Raw genomic sequence first — 21,690 nt, 5'->3', positions numbered from 1 at the left:
GACAAGCTGAGCTAACATTTAATTTGCAACTTTTAACTGTATGAACTACATTTATGATTATATAACAAAATGTAAACCAAACTAGATAACTATATCCAATATATAAGTTCTTAATGTGTCAATTCTGCCCTCAGGGTTAAAATTTAAAATGGACTAAGGAAAAAATAGAGAAGTGAAAGAAGACAAAGAGATTAGATGGTTGAAGGACAAAGGGGGATCATATCAACTTGGGAACTGGTGCAGAAGACTGAAGGAAAGAGGTGGAAGAGATAAAAGGAAGAACAGAACAGAACCACACCCACAAAGAGGTTAGGAACTACTTTAACATCCATATAAAAACAGTGAAGGAGAAATGAAAAGAAAGAAAAACCAAACCAAACTAAACCAAACCAAAGCAAAACAAAAGAAAATCAAATAGTCCACTTCCAGGATTCTGTTTTCACAAGTAGACTACCTATGGAGACAGAGTCCCAAATCATGCTGCTCTGTCCCAGGAAGCCAGCAGTTCCTTTATGGTGGAGTAGTAGATAACATCAGCAGACCTCCCCAAGATCAGACTCATTGGGCTATTGGCAGCCCAAGCAATTTCCTCGGCTCTGCTCCTGGCTAGGAGCTGCTAAAGGAAGCTGGTAGCAGTTCTGGATTCTGGGCTTATCTAGCCTGTCTCTAAAATGGCTTCTGGCTAATTGCTCTGTCCCAGTGGGAGGACTAAGTCCTCTTCACTCACTGCCAGGCAGTGAAGTTCTCCACATCGGTTGCTTTACTCCACTGCTGAAACTCTCTGAGGAGGCCTCCAGGCTTACCAGCCATCCCCATCACTTTGATTGTGAGTCCCCAGGTTTGAATTGCTCCTTTCACCACAATGAGTCCTGTCTCAGAGAAAATGAATTGCCAGCTACCACATTTTTCTTTATTGAATTTTTAAAGAATTTTCTCTGTGGATTTCAATTCGCCTTTCAGATTCTTCCTGGCCCAGGGCACTCACTTTCTTTCTTCTTGTCTTCCTTACAACACTATATTCCAGCATCTGCACAGTGACTCGCAGAGAGGCCATTTTCTCTGCTGCTTACCACTCACCACTTCCTGAAAGACTATGCTATAGAGAAGAAACTCAATGCCTTGGGGAAAATATTCATTTTCTAAAGAACAGTAGGTGTTGAGAATAGAGACTGAAAAAAGAGAAAGGCTCCATCCACCTCATTTTCTGTGCTTTAATATCATGATTAAAAGATTAAGCAGCTACAAGGTGTTTAATGATTTTCTATTGTTGAGGACATAAGGAAATGATTTACTTTTCACAATTAACAAAGCTGTGAATAATTATGATATAAGCCATATCAATAAGATGTGAAATACCAAGTTCTGTATTGAAAGAATTCACTTGTTTCTATTCATTTTCAGGGAAACACTCTGTTATTTATATTACAGATAAAGTAATCTTTCTATGGTATAGACTTAAATCAGTGGTGAATTTGAATGATGCTTAATAAAATGGAGGGGGTTAAAGTAAATCAGTTGATTGTATATGACACTGATAAAATGCTTTTTAAGGCAAGCAATTAATGATGAATTTAAAATAACAACAGTGATAGGCATTTAGGGTGGTATACTAAATGTTTTCTTATTTCATCATTCTAGCCAATTCTTCTATAACTTTATAAGGACAGACCATGATTTACTCATTTTACAAATTAAGGAAGAGAAATTTATAGAGTGCCTTTACCACTGACTGTGACAGATCCAGGACAGAACTCAAAGTTTCTGGTGCTCTCTACTCTCCCCAGAAGCAGAACCTCCCTAAGGTAGATTAGCCAATCGAAGTCAATATTTAAAAAATTGTCTTTGAACATTTAAGTGGATTACTATATTACTAAAAGTGAATTAAAACATGTTAAACATCGTTCTTAAACCTATATGCTGAATAAAATTGTGAAAGATTTATTTAAAAAATTCTCCAATATTTTTAATTAATTAAAAACTCAATTTACTTTAAGTGTTTTTTTTGTCTTTTTTTTTTCATTTTTATCAGTACCAGGGATCGAACTCACGACCGCCTGCTTGTAAGGCAGGTGCTTATGCCGCTGAGCTAAATCCCCAGCCCCCAAGTTTTGTTTAACTTTTACTTTTTATAAGCTTTGAAATGGTTTTGTTCCATGGAGTCAGTATTTTTATTTTTTGAGGCAAGGTCTGGATAATTCTCCCAGGTTGACCATGAACTTGTAATCTTCCTGTCTCAGGCACCTGAGTAGCTGGGATTACTGATATAAGACATCATACCTGCAAACAGAGTCCGTATTTTTGGAGCATGATCCATCTTACAGGACAAGGGGCATTGATGAAATTTCTAACCAAGAAGGCATCTTGTTAATCCATGGGGGAAGCTTCTGCTTCTTGCCAAAATATCATCTATAAACCAAGCCTTCAGTGTACTACTAAGATAATTTCTTTCCCAGTGTTTAAAGAATAAGATGTTTTCATTCATTTTAACAGTTTTATTGGGACACAATTCATATAACATATAATTTACCTATTTAAAATATGTGATTCACTGGTGTTTAGTGTATTCACATATACATGAAACAATCACCATAATTTTATTTTTTTCTTTTTATTGGTACCGGGGATCGAACTCACGAACGCCTGCTTGCAAGGCAGGTGCTTATGCCGCTGAGCTAAATCCCCAGCCCTATCACCATAATTTTATAATATTTCCATCACCATAACAAACCCAGAAGCCCTTAACTAAGCTCTTCCTTCAATACCTCATTTCCCCCATCTTTAGGCAACTATTAACCTATTTTTTGTTTAAGTATACTTCATATAAATGGAACTGAAGAATGTAAAATCTTGCCTTCCTTCTCCCTCCATGGACCTAGGGGTCACCAGAAACTTTGGTCTCACCCTTCCTTAACCATGCATGGACCTAGGGGTCGGTGAACATTGGCCTCACCTCCCTCCTCGAACCTAAGAGTTGGCAGAATTGTTGGTCTCACCCACTTCCTCACTCCACAGACCTAAAGGTCAGCAGAAACATGGGCCTCACCCCTCCTTCTCCCTCCATGGACCTAAGGGTTGGCAGGATCATCAGTCACCCTGCTCCCCCCCCCACAAAAGACCACAGTAGTCCACAGGCAGCCAGTGAACCTTCCACCACTTGTAGAACCTTGGTGGGCTGTGAGCACCTCAGCAACCCCTCACCCACAAAGAGGACATCAGCAGGCCTGTGACAATATGGTGAGTTTCCCCCTAAATAGAGGACCTCAGTGGGTAAACAGGAACAGCAGTGAAATCCTTGCCAGCTGTAGGACCTTAACAAGTCTGGTAAGAGTGTGGGTGAGTCCTTCCTCCATACAGAGAATACCAAGTGGATCAAGAAGAGTGCTAACAAGGACTCTCCCAAGCCAGAGGTAATCAAAAGGGCCTATGAGACACTCATTAGGGTCCCAGCTGAGGTGTACACTATAGCCAAGTAGAACTCATGGCCTGGAACAGTCTGAAGCCATAGTAACATTAGGAGCTAAAGGTTGACTTACATCAATACTCCTAGGCTCTTCAGCCTAGGAAGAATATAGGACTCACCCAACAGGCACTGCAGGAGGAATTCAGGTGACTTATCCCACCCCTTCATTATGGCACTTAGCAACTGGACAAACATAATCACACAGTAGGGCCCTAAGACATGACACACATGATGGACAGTTGAGACTAGTGGGATTGAATAGACCAAAATATTAACCCAAGAGGTGAAAATGACAAAATAAAAAAGCAAAATGCAATTTGAAATATCCAGTCCAATCAGGAACAAGTATAGGAGACATCAAAATAGAAGACATTAGAAGTTATACACCTGAAATTTCTGAAAATGTAGCAAGTGAAATAAAGAAACAAATATATGAGGCTATAGAGGAAATCAGATTAGAAATAATGTCTTATGTAAAGAAAGAAATGACAAATTTAATAAAGGAGTTGCTCAGCATAGTTAGAGAAGATATAATAAAAATATACAGGAGCATAGAAAGATGATGGAAACCTTGAATTAACAATTCAAAAAAGAAGTAGAATGCGTGAAACAAATTCAAAGAGATATTCAGGAGATAAAAAATAATATTGAAAGCTGGCAAAACTGCTTGAATGAAGCTGAGGATAGAATTTTGGACCTTGAGGACAGGATCACAGCTAGTGATCATGAAAGGAAAGAACTTATAAAAATAACAAGGGAGCATGAAATAACACTTCAACAGCATCAACACAATGCAAAGAGAAACAATATAATACTAACAGGCATCAATAAAGATATAGGAGTCAATGACAGTGACATCGGGAAACTATTCACAGAAATAATACCAGAAAATTTTCCAAGCATGGGAAAAGAATCAGATACATAAAGAATGCCAAACAGTCATAACCAAAATAAATCTAAACCCAGATACATAAAAATTAAGATCCCAGAAATTCAGCATAAAAACAGAATGCTAAAGCTGTTAGCGGGGGGGGGGGGGGGCTGGGGACTTAGCTCAGTGGTATAAGCACCTGCCTTGCAAGCAGGCAGTTGTGAGTTCGATTCCTGGTACCAATAAAAATGAAAAAAAAAAAGACAAAAAAAAAAAAAAAGCTGTTAGTGAAAACACACAACTCACCTATCAAGGAAAGTCCATTAAAATCATGGCAGACTTCTCAGCACAAACTGTCAAGCCAAGGTATGCTTGGAGTGAAGTGTTTCCCATCCTTAAAAAGAAAACAACTTTTCATTGATGTACGCTGCAAAAATTTCTCTGAAAATTAACAGAGAAATAAGATACTTCCATGACAAAGAACAACTGAAGATATTCATGCCTACCCTAGGAAGAGTACTGAAACACAATTTCTAGAACAACAACAGAAAGAAATCACAAGGCAAGGTAAGCAATTAAACAAGGGGGAAAACCAGGAAACTAACAGCAGGAAAATAACATGACAAAGTTGAGCCAGTACATATCAGTCTCAATTCACCAATTAAAAGAAATAGGTTGACAAAATGGATCAAAAAACAAGATCCAATAATATACTGTATACAGGAAACATGAAGGATGGAAAACAATATTCCATGCAACAGGAACATAGAAAAAAGCAGGGGTAGCTATTCTGTTTGCAAACAATGTAAACTTCAAACCCAAAATGGTCATAAGAGATAAAAAAGATCACTACACACTTATTAGGAAAATAATTCAAGAGGAAGTCCTAACAATCATAAATATATATGCACCAAATACAGGAGCACCCAACTATGTAAGACAAATACTAGTAGACATGAAAAACCAAATACACAGTAACACAATTATAGTAAGGGACCTTAATACCCCATTGTCACAAAGAGATAGATCAACTAGACAAAAAGTCAGCAAAAAAATAACAGAACTGAATCAAACCTGTGAATAAATGGATTTAGTAGATGTTTACATAGTATTCTACCCACCCACATCAGAATACACATTCTTTTCAGCTGCACATGGAACATTCTCCAAAAAAGACCATACATTAGCCCATAGAACATTCTTAAGTAAATGTAAAGACACTGAAATTATCCCATGCATATTATCTGACCATAGTGCACTGAAATTGGAAATTAATGGCAAAAGAAACCATAAAATCTACATAGACACATGGAAGTTAAATAACAACCTCTTGAACAACCAATGGTTATAGGTAAAATTAAACATGAAATTAAACAATACCTACAATTCAATGAAAGTGAAAATACAACATACCAAAACCTGTTGGATGCAATGAAAGCAGTCCTAAGAGGAAAATATATAGCAATGAATTGTCACATCAGGAAAACAGAATAGCACAAATAAATAACTTAACGTTACACCTCAATCTTCTATAGACAAAGAAAAGCAAGTCAAGCCCAAACCTCATAGAAGAGAGGAAATTATAAAGATCAGAGCAGAAATTAATGTAATTGAGACTAAGAAAATAATACAAAAAATTAATGAATTGAAGAGTTGGTTCTCTGAAAGAATAAACAAAATTGATAAACCCTCATGCAACATTATTGAGAAAAGGAAAGAAAAAAACTCAGAAACATGCAACGAGGAATGAAAAGAATGAAATTAGTACAAATTAGTATGAAATGAAATGAAATTAGTACAAATGAAATTAGTACAAATCCTGTGGAAATTTGGAAGATCATCAATGCTTTGAAAATCTTTACTCACATATGCTGGAAAGTACGAGGAAATGGACAGAATCCTAGAAACATATGAATTATCAAAGCTGAATCAAGAAGACATAAAAATCCTGTCCAGTATCAGTTACTAAAATTGAAAGCAATTAAAAACTTACCAACAAAGAAAAGCCCAGATCCCCATAGGTTCACAGCTGAATTCTACAAGAAAGATTTAACATCAATTCTCCTCAAAATCTTTAATGAAATTTAAATGGATGCAATTCTCCCTGACTCATTCCCGGAGGCATGTATTACTTTGTTGCCAAAACCAGAGAAAAACTCAACCAAAAACTAGAATACAAGCCAATCTCCCTAATGACCACAGATGTCAAAATTCTCAGTAAAATATTGGCAAATAGAATGCAGCAAATCATCAAAATTTAATACATCATAACCAAATGGTTTATCTCAGGAATGCAGGGATGGTTTAACATACGCAAATCAACAAATGTAATGCAGCATATCAAGAGAGCCAAAGACAAAAATCACATGATCATCTCAACAGATGCAAGAAGAGCTTTTGATAAAGTTCAATGCTTGTCCATGATAAAAACTCTACAGAAACTTGAAATAAATGGTATCTACCTCAATCTGATAAAAGCCATCTATGACAGACCAACAGCCAACATTATACTAAATGGACAAAACTGAAACCTTTCACTCTAAAATCAGGAACAACACAAGGATGTCCACAGCTATTCAATATAGTTCTGGAATCAATAGCCAGAGCAATTAGACAAGAGAGAAAAAATAAAAAGAATAAGGATAGGAAAGGAAGAAGTTAAATTACCACTATTTGCAGATGACATGATACATAGAAGATCCCAAAAATGCTATCAGAAGACTACTAGAGTTAATAAGCAAATTCAGCAGTGTAGCTGGATACAAAGTCAATACTTAAAAATCAATAGCATTCTTGTACAAAAACAACCAATTTACTGAGAGGAAAATTACAGAAATGGTATCTTTCACAATAGCATTCAAAACATTGAGATATTTAAGAATTAACCTAACAAAAGATGTAAAAGACCTATATGTTGAAAACTGTAGTACTCTAAAAAGAAGACTGAAGAGGTTATCAGAAAATGGAAAGATACCCCTTTCTCTTGGATAGGAAGGACTAACATTATGAAAATAGCCATACTCTCAAAACTTTTATACAGATTCAATGCAATTCTGATCAAATGCCAATAAAATACCTTACAGATCTACAGAAAGAATTCCTAAAATTCATTTGGAAATATGAAGAGACCTAGAAAAGCAAAGGCAATTCTGAGCAACAAAGGCAAATCAGAAGGCATCACAATCACTGACCTGAAATTATAGTACAAAGCTACAGTGATAAAATCAGCATAGTACTGGCAAAAAAACAGACCTGCAAATCAATGGAACAGATTAGAAGATACAGACACACTACAAAGATACTTAGTCACCTTGTCTTTGACAAAGGGCTAAACATGTTCACTGGAAGAAAGATAGCCTCTTTAATAAATAGTGTTGGAAAATTTGGCTTTCCACATGCTGAAGACTGAAACTAGATCCATGTTTATCACCATGCACTAAACTGAAGTCAAAATAGATCAAAGATCTAAATATTAAAACAGAAACACTAAATCTACTGGAAGACAAAGCAGGTAGAAGTTTTAAAGACACAGGGGTAGGCAAAGAGTTCATAAACAAAATGCAAACTTCATGGGAAACACTTCCTAGAATCAACAACTGAGATCTCAACTTATTAAAAAGTTTCTGCACTTCAAAAGAAATTTCCAACACAGTGAAGAGAAAACCCACAGAATGGGAAAGAATTTTAGCCAGCTGTCCCTGAGACAAAGGATTCTAGAACATATAAAGGACTAAAAAACATCAAGCCTTCCAAGTTCAAAGACCCAATCCAAAAATAGGCATCTGAAATGAACATACCCTTCTCAGATGAAGAAATACAAATTGGAAATAAATACTTGAAGACATGCTCAACATCTCTGGTCATTCGAGAAATGCAAATTAAAACAACATTGAAATTTCAGCTCACTCTAGAAAGAATGGCTGCCATCAAGAAATCATCCAATAATAAATGTTTGTGGGGCTATGGGGAAAAAGAGCCCTTCTCCATTGCTGGTAGGAGTGTAGACTGAAGCAATCGCTGTGGAAATTAGGGTGGAGATTCCTTTTAAAAAACTAGGATTAGAAGTCCTATTTAATCTAGCTATTTCCCTTCTGAGTATTTTCTAAAAGAATTGAAAATGTCATGCCACAGCAACATATGTGCAGCCATGTTTATAGCAGCACAAATTGTAATAGCTTGGAAACAACCAAAATGCCCATCAACCACAGAATGAAAAAAAAAAATGTGGTATTTTTATACAATGGAATATTACTCAGCTTGTAAAAAAGATAATTTTGAGGTTTTTACAGGTAAATGGAGACAACTTGAGACCATACTCAGAAATGAAATAAATCAAACACATTTATAAATATAGTCTCCTTAGTATAAAAAATAAGAAAAAATAAAAATCTGAAAGAGTAATGAGATCTAAAATATACAATAGATATTGTAATAATGAATGGAAAGAAAGTGCTCAGAAGGACAGAACTACTGGGCTAGAGGAAAGGAAAAATGGGAAGGAAAAGATTATATTTATGTTGATAAACATACATAAACTTATGTATGTATATGTACGCTAGATAGATAACTATATTACTAATCTCTCTTAGTTCATCAAAAAGAAGTTTGTGCTGTCAGTTTGATTGATCACTTTTATATCTAGATTTTGTAACCTGAATAACGAGTTCTGAGATAACAATGTGCAATATATTAACTACTTTAATTCCCTAATTTTTTTCTTTTTTGAAATTCTGTATCATTTCTATCCTTTTTTCTGTTCTCCTTTTTAAAATAAAAAAGTAAGATCTGTGGATAGCTTTTTCTATTTAGCATGTTTTTAAGCTTCATTTATGTTGTAGCACATGTCAACAATTCATTTATTTTTGTTATTGCAAAATATTCCACTATATGAATATATCATATTTTGTTAATCTATTCATCATTTTATGGACATTGGGTTGTTTTCTATGTTTTGGTTATAATAACTAATGCTGCTATAAGGATTCATGTACAAGTATTTTTTGGGGGTATATACTTAGGAGCAGAACTTTGGGCCTTGCAATTTCTTCCTGTTTCATATTTACAAAGTAGAGGATTCAAACTCTTCATATCCCTGTCAACCTTTATTAAATTTTTGATTTATATATCTTATGGGGGATGAAATAATATCTCATCACGGTTTTGATTTGCATTTCTCTACTCATTACAATGTTGTGCATCTTTTCTTTTTTTGGCTGTTTATATAGGGTTTTTAAAAAGAAATATCTATTCAGATCCTTTCTATATTTTTTAATTGGACAATTTTTCTTTTCATTATTGAGTTGTAAGTGTTCAAATATATTTTGGACATAAATCTCTGTGTTAGTTTTTCATCATTGTGATAAAATAACCTGAGAAAAATCAGTTTTGGAGACAACAAAAAGGTTTTGATCTACGGTTGGCTTACTCTTGTTTTTGGGTCTGAAGGGAGACAGATCATGGAGAGTGTTATGGTTTAGATCCAAACTGCCAGCAAAAATTCTTGTGTTCATAGACAGGGTTTTGGAAGGTGATAGAATTGTGGGGAGAGGAGGACTATACTCATCAATGGTTTAGTCCACTGGTAAGTTCATATCTGACTGTGCTATTTGAAGGCGGGCTTAGTTGGAGGGCTAGCTCACCAAGTGTGTGATCTAGAAGGATGCATTATAGTCTCTGGTCCTTCTCTTTTCTCCCTTTCTCTGTTTTTCTGGTTGCCACTGGTTGAGTAGCTTTCTTCTTCCAGTCCCACATGTCATGCAATTTTTGAATACTGATGACCTGACTTTGGACTCAATGTACCAGAAACTGTAAGCCAAGTAAATCTCTAATCCTGCAAGTTGCAGGTGTTGGGCACTGTGTTCCAGAGATGAAAAACTTGCTAATACAGAAAAATGGCTCTAGGAATGAGGTCACAGATATGACTCTACTTAACTGTGTGGTTTAGAAGGCTTTGGAACTGGTTTGTGGGAGAAGTTTGGAAAGGTTTGCAGATATTGGCCAGAGGATATTTAAATGCTATAAGCAGAGGCTGATGACAAATTTTGATCAGAACACAGACAACTAAATGCTGATAGAAATGTGGACAGTAAAGACCAGGTTCATCAGATTTCAGCTTGGAAAGATAACTCTATCGGAAATTGGAGTAGAGGCCATGCATGTGACATTCTCACAAAGAATTTGTTTACAATTTGTCTATGTCCCAAGACATTGTGTGAGACTGAATTCAAAGGTAGCAGACTAATTAAGCTGGTGGGGAGATTTTCAAGGTATCCCAATGTTCAGGTTTTGGGATGAGTACTTCAGGGTGCTCTAGTCATACCACAATGAAAATAAGGACCAAAACTAAGAGACACGAAAAGCTTGTAGTTTCACCAAAAAGGAAGCACATGGACAGCTGGGGAAAAGAAGAACATGGTTGCTAAAAAAAATATTAACATTAAAAAGAAACTAATTACTTTGCATTAGGACAACAGTAATGATGGTTGAGGTCACCGCAGGAAGCAGCCAGACCCTACTCTTCACAAGCTGAAGTGTACAAAAATTGGAAAGCTTTCATTTGAGAAAAGAGGCCCTGGGCTCCTTGCATGAGAAGGGCAGTCTAGGATTCACTTCCCAGTGCTCAGTCATTCATGCATTCAGTGACTTCTGCAGCCATGATATAAGGGGGGTCTGGTTACTATTCAAGCTGGTAGTAGACCTTGACTTCATCAATGTGGTGCTGATTTTACAAGCACATTGAATGAAGGAGTTATGAGGTCATGGAGGTCTCCACCTGCCCTTCAAAAGAAGGTCTGGGAGGCCTGGCAGTGTGCATCTGAGAAGGCAGTATATAGAGTCATGAGAGTGAAGCTAAACGCTCAATGGAGACTGCAGGAAGTTGGAGATGCCAGAAATGTGGAACATCTGCTTAGGAAAACCGCAGCCAGAAATGAAGCCAACCCAAAACAGAAATCATGTGAGCTACAACCTGCAAGGTCATAGGGGACCAGGCTGCCAAAACTCTTAGAAGTTCACATCTCACCACAACCTGCCATAGGTACTGGATGTACAGAAGTTAATGCTTATCCTACTGGTTTTGGTCCAATTCCTTTCCATCCTCCTATTTTTTCCATTTGAATGGGGATGTTTACCCTATGCCATAGTATATTGGAAATATTTAGCTTTCTTTTTAATTTTTATAGGGGTTCAAAGCTAAGAACTTGCCTTGAGTCTTAAGGTCTCCTTGGAATTTTCAGCAATGTTAAAACTGTTAAGGCTTTGGCAACTCTTAGAGATGGAGTAAATGCATGTTGAATAATGAGATAGATATGAGCTCTGGCCACCAGAGAAATGTTATATTCCAAATCTAAAATATTTCCCCCAAAGTCTTGTGTTTAAAGGTAGAGCTTTTGGAACATTATTAGATCATGGGAGGGGCCATACTTATCAGTAGAATAGTCCTATGACTTCACAGCTTAGTGTGCTATGCAGGTGGGAGTTAGTAGTAAAAAAAGTGCAGGTCATTGGAAGGATGACCTAGAAGTCAATCTCTCTCTTTTTTCCTGGTTTCCATGTGTTGAGAAGTTTTCCTTGCCTGGGTCTTTCTGCCATACTGTTTCTGCCATGGATTCAGCTGAAAATTGATTGAAATTCTGAAACCATGAGCCAAAAAAGTAAACCTTCTCTCCTTATGGATGTTGAGTATTTTTCCCCCAGTGATGGGAAAGCTAATACAGAGATCCTGATATAGGAAACTTCTTGCCTCAAAGTGGTTGAGAAGCAAACAGGGAAAGTGAAAAGGCCAGTATCCAAATATCCTTTTTAGGAGTACATTCCCAGCAACCTAACCTCCAGTGTCTAGATCCTACTTACTAAAAGATTCTATCATCACCAAATAGTGGCATCAGCTTTGGACCAACTATTCATCACATGAGCCTTTGATAGACATTTAAAATCACAAACATAACAGTTTCTTACCAAATATATAATTGACAAACATTCTCTCTCATTTTATGAGATGTCTTTCCACATTCTCAATAGTTTCTTTTGAAGCACAAAAGTTACTTAGTTTTGGTAGAACCCAATTTATTTTGCTGTGTTTTTGTTATAATATCTAAGATCTATTACCAAAACTAAGATCATAAATGGTTCTATGTTTTCTTTTATGAGTTTTATCACTTTAGTTCTTAACATAAGTTCTTTAGTGCATTTTGGATTAATTTTTGTTTATGGTATGAGGTAAAGATCCAACTTCATTTCTTTATATGTGGTTATCTAATTGTTTTTAAGCCACAATGAAAAGACTATTCTTTTCTCAATGTATGTTCTTGAACGCTATTGAAAATCAGTTAGATGGGGCTGGGGATTTAGTTCAGTGGCATAAGCGCCTGCCTTGCAAGCAGACAGTCGTGAGTTCGATCCCTGGTACCGATAAAAACGAAAAAGACAAAAAAAAAAAAAAAAAAAAAAAAAAAAAAAAGAAAACCAGATACAGACACATGAATTTATTTGTGGGGTCTCAATTCTATTCCATTGATCTAACATGGCTATTCATATACAGTAACAATATTATTGTTTTGTAGAATAAACTGTACGAATGATCATAATTGGCACAGCACAGATTCTAACAACTCTCAATATTTTCAATAAATGAATAGCATTTAGATTACAAACTATTCAGCTCACACATTTTCACTATTTATTAAACCTTGTTCTATACTGGTAGTCAACTACTCCAAAGCTCAAGTATTACCTACTATGTTTAGCATAAAACTTATCTGACAAAGATAAAACTGATTTTCTTATCTGATTTTAAATTCAAAAATTTAAAATACAATAAATTACTATTTTGGAAACAGAAAAAAGTACAGGCCAATCTATCCTATTTAAAAAATATATTAAAAACAGACTTACTATTTTTATAATAAAGATGTTATCTGTTGCCAAACTGTGACCAAAAAAGTATTTGCTTCATTAGATTTATTTGCAGACTAAAAATAATTCAAGTGTTTTGACAGGCTGTGTACCTCTTTGAAGGGAACAAATAATTATTGATGTGGATAAAGCTTACCAATATATTTTTTATAGTCAAGATTCATCACATTGAATGTGTGTCTGTAAGTATTTTTTAATATAAAATTTTGTATTCATTATCTGGACACTTGGCACATGTAGACCCAACACAATATCATAATTATGTGGGTCATTTAAAATAGAAACATGTAAGAAAATAGCTCATATATTAAAAGGAAACACTAAAGAAATATACTAACAGAAACCATTGCACAATTGATCCAATACAATTTCTTGTTCTATTTTCCTTGCATATTTAAATCTTTGATTATTCTCATTAAAACAGATTTTTAATGAGCTAATTTAAGGGAATGAAGGTTTCCTGGTATAAAACAAAAGCTCAAGTGCTCAGAGAGGCCCAAAAGCAATGTATATAATTTCTTAAGATCAGATCCTATGAAAGCAGCTCACACTGTTGGGCACAAACACTTTCATGTGAAGACAAAAGGATTTACACATAAAAGAATTGATTATATGGAGATGTAAGAGATATAAATCTTAAAAGCTGTCTCTTGCTATGCATAATCATATCATTTATTTTCATATAGAAAATAAATGGTTGAATATTAGATATAGAACTTGACCTTTTAAAATGAATAAGAAAATTTGCTTCATGCCATGATTTTTTAACAGCAGAGTAACAAATCGTTTCTAATTTAAAATACTTCTAGAAGAAGGAAAGGAAGAAAAAGAGAAAATGGAAAAAAGAAATGAAATAAAGTGTTCATAATACCTCTCTTTTAAAGAATGTCCCCTTGTGCATGAACACAGATACCGCTTTAAGACAAAACCATGTGCATTGGTCCTTGGAAATGTTCAAAATGCAGGGTCCAGATAGAAGACACTGCAGGAAGGGCAGGAAGACAAGAAGTAAAGAAGCCATAGTAGCAGAGGTCAGGATCCAGTGTAGATACCACGCAAACGTAGTTTAACACAGGAAAAAGCTTTCAACTACTTTCTCATTCTTGTGTTTTCATTATTATCATAAAGATTCAAAATTAGAGTTAACCTAGAGAAACCTCTTGCTCAGGTTTGGCAAGGTTTTGAGACCACCACCCATTTATTCATCCATACAAACACTGATAATCTGTGAGCCAGGGTTTGATATTTATCATTCTGTACATTCAGATAAATTGGTAATACCCTATTTTACTCGTCATAGTGAATTAGACTAGAAATTTCTTATTTTTTATTGTTAATTTTGAAAAAGACCTCAACTTTGGAATAATTCAGACAAAATTTAGTCTTTTATTTTTTGGACTGGGTATTGAACCCAGAGTGTTATAAGTGTCAGACAAATAAAGTATGTCCCAGTCCTTTGATTTTTTTTTTTTAAATTTTGAGACAGGGTTTCACTAAATTCCTCATGTGGGCCTTAAACTTGTAATACTTCTGCCTCAGCCTCCCACATAGCTGGGTTACAAATGTGTGCCAAGCAAGTAAGTCATAGTCTTGAAATGCATATGGCCTAACTTCTAAGCCTTCTTTCCATCTGTATTTCCAGATTACATTAAATCTTGCTTAATGGGTAGAAGAAGCATGAAAGTAGACCTACTTAAAATCATGCTATGTCTTAGAGTAAGATGACCATGATGGAAAGCCAGATGCCAGCAGTGATTAACCCCATAAAGTCTTATATCCATGCCTGTGTCTGAGTGGCAGCCTGTATGGTAGGGGTCTCTTTCTCTGCTCCAGCTGGAGGGCCTGATGCCTACAGCCTTAAGGCTTCTGGGATAGCAACATACATTTTTTCTTTAAAAAACTCTACAGGTCAAGCAGTAGCAGGAATAGCAGTGAGGCAGCCTCAGCTAAACCAGGTAATCTATTTTTCAGTTACAAAGTATGTGCACATGTGCTACAAGCCCAAGGTCTTTCCCCAGGTTAACGTTCTCTGTCTCATGACAAAGGTGGTAGAGTAACAGACCAGAGCATGGAGAAACATGAATTCTAGCTTTGATGGGTCAGATTTTGATTAACTGAAGTGCCTCTTCTCAGGCCTCAAGCTAGCTGGACATGGAGGCAGAAAGCCTTGGTTTGAATCTTGCATTGTGACAGCTGCTTTCTCTGCACAAGTGTGCCTCTCTGTTACAGCTTTGCCTCTTTCCCCAGTGCTAGCAAATATTTAGTAAATTTCCAAATAAGTTCAATATTTTTCCTTTTGCAATAGGAACCACATCAGGAATAAAGAATTATACAAACATACAAAGGGTGCAAGTATGCACTTCCAAATAAATTCTATCATGCTCAGAAACACATTCTTTTTAAAAAAATATATTTATACATTTTGATATATATATATATATATATTTCATATTATGTCTCATAAATTTCTTATGCAAATTTAAACACCGCTCAAATCTGGCAAAAGGTGACTGATACTGCCCAAGCTCTCCTCTTTTAGGAAGCTGAGGCATAGGGTGGGTCAAGGGTTGGGATACAAAGCAAAAGCCATCATCAGTATGGAATAGAGCAGTAAAAGGTATGAAAGCTAAGCAAGCAGAAGGGGAAAAATTTCATTCTTTTGATTTCTGAATTGAAAATATACTGCCTAGTCATAGTCATGAGGACTGAAATGTATCATGTATATATGGTGCCTAACACAGTGCCTGACACCTCATATATGTTCAAGAAAGGTTGTAAATTTTTATTCTTCACCTGTGACTTCTAAGTTCAGAGATAGGCCCATCTTCTGAATTCCTATAGCTTTCTCCTATCCCATACATCTATGTCCTAACTTGTACTACAATAATTGCTTCTTCAGAACAATGTACCATAGAACAAATGTACTCTGTGATACATTTGGGTACATCCAAAAGACCTAACCCAGTACCCAGCATTTCTTTACAGAATAAGTAAGACATTCTCAAATGACTGGGAGGAGACTGTGTACATTTGTAAATAAAGCTAGTTCTATCAGCCAGTTTTAGATAATAGACTGCAAAGCCAAATCTACCAAGAGTGCAGGAATTCAGTTAAGGAAATTCTTTTGCAACCAGCTTTAGCTTCTGCTTTTGCACCTAGCAGGGCAGGAGGGTGTGCAAAGGGGACAGATCAAGGACTACCTCTTACATCTCTCAGAAGCTGTTCTGCTTACTTCAGGCTGAGGCTCCTTACTGGAGAAATGAATTCCTGTCCAGCAGCTGAAGGAAGGAGGCACTTAAATAATCCAGTACTCCCAGGATTCTAGGGAGGAAGTGAGGAGTCTTTTAAAGGGCATATGAAAAAGGCAGGTATTATGTCTATGACAAATATTCATAAATACTGTGACTTCGTTTTATGTTAAAGGATTACAAAATTGGAAGGTGTCACAGTAAAATTATGCATCTGGAAGTAGTGTTCCTATGAAAAATACTCTAATTTCTATTTATTAAGATCCAATACATAGACTGTGATTCAAATCACAAACATTCAGCTAAAATCACCACTTTATGTTATAGAAACAACCACTTTATTTCACACAGTAACACAGTGAGATATGGAGATATATACTTTTCTGCAAAATAAAAACTTAATGATGTATAGAGAAATTTGTCTAAAGACATTGAAATGGCACTTATTTAAAAAATACTATAATACAGATTTTAAACAATCAAGACTGCATTTGGAAGGCATTAGGAACTGAAGCTACTTTTGAATGCATGGGTAGGAATCCCCTAAAACCAATTTGGCAGAAACATCACTCAAATAAAGGAGCATATCGAATAATTCCAGGTTTTGTGCTGTGCTTGGTGCAGCGCTGGCCATATGACAAGTGTTAAATAAAATAATAGCAACATGTGACGTGGAGAGCCTGATTCTCCCATTCCTACTGAGAAACCCACATACCAGATGGGAACTCACACCCGTAATCAAGTGCAGAGCCCGCGTGGGCCGGGGGCTGGCAGCAGCTCTGAGTCAGGCCGGCTGCTTTTCTGCAGCCCTCATAGGGAGGAGCTGCTCGACTTCCACAGTTCTTAGGACCAAGCAGGTGCTTGTGAGAGCTTGCAGTGCCCACAGATGGTTCCAGGCAATCCATGATTGATGCCCACTCCTTTCAAGTCTGTTTAAAATGCATTTAACACCTCTCTTGGCCACCAGAAGAAGCAACTTTCTAGTAAGCTCTGCAAACAAACTGTGACACCTTAGCTGGAATACTTACAGTAGATTGCTTATGAGACAATTGAAAGTATGAATTCTATTTTTCTGTCTTACCTTGAGAATATTATACTGAGTGAAATAAGCTAATCATGAAAGGGCAGAACCTAAGGAGTTCCAGTCAGATGAGGATCTGCAAAAGTCAAATTCTGTAGACAGAAAGTAAAATGGTGATTGCCACGGACTGGAGGAAAGGAGAATGCGGAGCTGCTGTTTAATATGTATGGAATTTCACTTTGCAAGATGCGAAGAATTCTGGGGATAGGGATTGTGATGACAGTAACACAACAATGTAAGTGGATTTAAGGCTCCTGACTATACACTTAAAAGTGGCTAAGATGGTCCAGACATGGTGGCACACATGTATAAGCCCAGTGCTTGGAAGGCTGAGGCAGAGGGATCACTGTGAGTCTGAGGCCAGCCTGGGCTACACAGTGAGTTCAAGGCCATCTTGAACTACCTGATGAGATTCTAACATAAACACACATACACACACACACACACACAAAAAAAAAAAAAAAAAAAAAAAAGAAAAGAAAAAAACCAGCAAAAAGCGATTAAGATGGTAAATTTTGTGTGATGTGTATTCCAAAACAATTTTTAAAATATCTGAGTAGATAATATATATAGAAAAATCTAATAAGCATTGATTTCTTCTGGGATCAGTGAAGACCAAAAAGCTGGTCCTGCTATCACAAAATGAGAGACGCATTAGGTAGCATTTTGAGAGCTGTTGTCCATAACCTTCTCCCAGTTGTTGGGTTCCCTAGAAATGAGCTGCTCCAGGGCAAGGTGAGGTTGTTCTCATCTTTTTGTCCTTGGGGCTTTGCAGAGGCCCTGGAATCATGAGCTTCACGGCCTCCCTGAGATTCTATTATTAAAATAATCTAAATGTTATATAGACTCTTCAGTTCTACCAAATATCAATTTTTTAAAAAGTCTAGAATTTAAAAATCAGACTTCTAAAGCAATTGAATTCATTGAGAGAAGAAACATATTTCTTTTTGAAATTTGAAGTTATATAAACCCAACTTCAAAGAACACCGGCACATTCTTTCAAGTTGAATATGGTTCCTGAACTGAAATGCCCAAATCTTTGGTGCTGTGACCTCAAGTTTCCCTGTGTCTGTGGCCTGGCAAATCAAACTTCACACTGGAGCAACCTCTGTATGTGTCTGTTACTGACACTGCACAGAAGGGCCACATCAATAACCACCTAAAAGAAAATGTTAGTTTGATCTAAAAACGAAACTTAGGTTTTCATGATCAAAGCACCTTCTCATAATTTTTTCAATGATTATGTTTCTAAATAATGGCACAGAAGGCTCACAAATATTCCTGACTTGAAATTCAAGGTGAGGCTACTACTCTTGAAGACTCTTAAGGTCTTTACTATGGGTTTCACATAGATGTTATAGGATATCTTTGTGTATTAGGGGTTTCGTTTTCCCAAAAGTATTGTAAGTCCCTTCTTCATCAGAAATATCACTTTTTATTAATAAATATGGACCAGGTCCTATGCTGGATACACTGTTCTTGTCAACTGTTAACAAACCCTTTCTGGGTGAAATATGTTTATAATTCATAATTTATTGATTGATTGAATAGCCACTAATTAAAGAACTGTCCCTTTGATATGGGTTTTACTATAATCCTATCATACTTTCCTCTTCATTGATAACATGTCTGCATAGCTTACTTTACATCTTCTAAATACACATTATTGTGGGTGTTTTGTTTTGCTCTTAGGGTTTCATACATAAACTCAATATGTAATCCATTCTGGCCTAAACACATGGCAATTGTTCTACCTCAGCCTCCCGAGTGCTGGATTATAGGCATGTGTCACAATACCCAACATTATTTGTATTTTTAACTTCAAATTAGGAACAGAAAAAAGTGGTTGCTGGTTGTCCTCTGGGTTAGTGATTCACACAACCAATTGTCCATTCCCTTACTGCTCTCTGTTAAGCTATTTTTCAGTTCAACAAATGTCCATAATCATGTGTCATTTAGAGTGATAAACAGCACAGGAGAGGGAAAAGCAGGAAAATGCATGAATGAGTATTCTCCAGACCAACCCTTTAGGCCAGCTCTAAACTCTATTGTGTTTTGTGAAAAATGGAGTATAGTTTCCATTTTAATAATGTTAAAAATTATGAACTTTGAGACAAGGCCCAAATTTAATGTATTCTAGAATCTTTGAAATGTTTTCTAGTAGGAATGTCAGAGATCATCACGTTCAGTGATACCACCCAAAGCACTTAAAAGAAAAAAAAAAAAAAAAAAAAAACTCTGATGCAAAGGTCTCATCCCGAAAAGTCTGGTGAACTGGTCCAGTTTTTTCTCTTTTCTTTAAACAATATTTTAAAAAGTATTTCAAATAATTCTAATTAATAGCTAGAGCTGAAAATCATTAATGTGGCTCAAGCTCCTTCCTGGCCACATTTACCAAGGAGGAAGACCAAATGATTTGCTGAAAGTTGCATGCAGCTTGTGGAGGGATGCAAGCAGGAATTTTCAAATCCTAAATCTAGGCCTCTGAACTTGAACTTCCTTCTTTAGCAGTCTGCCACCTATGATGCTCTGAAGACAGTGCAGAAACATAGGTACTATCAAGTAGGTGATTTTCAATTAACCTGTAGTGATTTCAAGTTGAGGTGAAATATGAACTGCATAGTTTTAGTTTTCATTTTCAGATCTGGATCACAATGGATCTAAAAGATGAAAGAATTCTACATATTGCCAGGAATTTGGCAAAGGAAGACAAAGTATACATATACCCTGAAATATTACACAATCTTAAAATTACATAGAGGTATGAAGTTTAAAAGGTAAACAAAATATAAGAGAAGAGGCCATAAATGAATGCTGGGGTCAAACTGACTCCAAAGATGACTCTTGTCTGTCATGTAAGTCAATGAATGGAAATCTAGGAGAAAACACAAATAGCCAATAAATATGTGGAAAGACACTGAGTCTCACTAATATAAAAAAATGCGAATAAAACTACAATTTGACTTACTGCATTAGTAAGAAGTAAAAAGAGCTGATCATCCAGGCTGATCAAAAACATGAAGAGGGTAATTCAGTGCACCTTTGGGAACAGTGTTGTTTCCAGACCAGAATCTGAATCAGAGAAGATCCTGGAAGAGGAAGTCATTTGGAAAGGATGCCTTTGCTTCATCACCCCTGTTATATCACCTGCTTTTGGGATTGTTGAGCAGCATATTTAGGTTCACCAAGTATGCCATGGGCCCTTCCTGAATTAGCTCCTGAGAAGGTCAGCAACACTTGGGCTTTTCTCCCTGCCCTTTGCCTCTTGCCTCGTCCAGGGCCCACTTCAGCAGCAGACACTGGAGCTAGACAAAGCACTGCTCATCTATGCTACCCCATCCATGCCACCCCAAGGAAATATCTGGATGGTGAACTTCACACCAGCTCAGTTGCTGGATATGTACGGTATCTTTTTGCCATTTACTGAGTATGGCTTTCTTAAGCAACACCCTGCTTGTAATCAATAGTAGGGGCCCTGACTTTTCTGGTCAGGTGTCTTACTTGTATATAAAAGAGAAATTTGGATAGTGAAAACATACTTTTCCATCAACTTCCTTTTCCAGAAGACACTGTGTCTGAACAGATCTTAGTAGAAATGGCTAATGGGTGGGAACCTAACGGGGTGGCTGACTCTGCCTCTAAAGCCCAAGGCCCTGCTCCCTTCATCTCTGAGGTACTGCATCCTTCCCTGCCAGGGTCATTGTCAGCCTGTGTGTACACTGGTCCTTGAGTCACCTCTGCTATACACTCAGTGGAGGATGAGTCCTCTGCTGCCAGTTCTACCGTCTGGTGTGATCTGGTGGTTCTGCCAAAGCTGGTGCCCAGGGCCCTGCCATGCCCTCTCTAGTGCTCTAATTTTGTGGTCTTTTGCTTCTTCTGGGAAGACTGACAGAATCTCTACAAGTTCATCCTAATTTATCCTCTTAAATCTAAGAATTTAGATCTTTGGGTCTTCTCTTTATCAAATCCCCTCCTGTCCCATGGAGAAGAGAAGAGCCTTCTTTCTCCTGTGACAGAGTACAGGCTGCCCCTGTCCCATAGAACTGCCAAGAAACACAAAACAGTGCTCCATGGAGATGGGTGATACAAGCATAGCAGGTGCACTTGACTAACAGCA

At 36.6% G+C, this 21,690-nt stretch overlaps 1 protein-coding gene across 9 annotated transcripts in view; it reads right to left on the bottom strand.

The window, feature by feature from the left end:
• Window positions 1-21,690, bottom strand: part of Pced1b (PC-esterase domain containing 1B) — a 155,622-nt gene that overhangs the window by 106,417 nt on the left and 27,515 nt on the right. For 4 of the 9 annotated variants that reach the window (XM_063254621.1, XM_063254613.1, XM_063254617.1 and 1 more), the window contains one exon: window positions 4,638-4,725. The exons of the other annotated variants lie outside the window; for them this stretch is intronic. The gene's annotated coding sequence lies outside the window, so the exon portion shown is untranslated. The remainder of the gene's footprint in view (window positions 1-4,637; window positions 4,726-21,690) is intronic. 9 annotated transcript variants of the gene reach the window in all.

This window comes from Cavia porcellus, unplaced genomic scaffold (genome assembly GCF_034190915.1).
Source record: "Cavia porcellus strain 051 isolate PalLab524CR breed Dunkin Hartley unplaced genomic scaffold, mCavPor4.1 scaffold_8, whole genome shotgun sequence".
Classification (NCBI taxonomy): domain Eukaryota; kingdom Metazoa; phylum Chordata; class Mammalia; order Rodentia; family Caviidae; genus Cavia; species Cavia porcellus.
The sequence above is the reverse complement of the archived record's forward strand: the minus strand, read 5'-3'. Positions and strand labels throughout refer to the sequence as shown.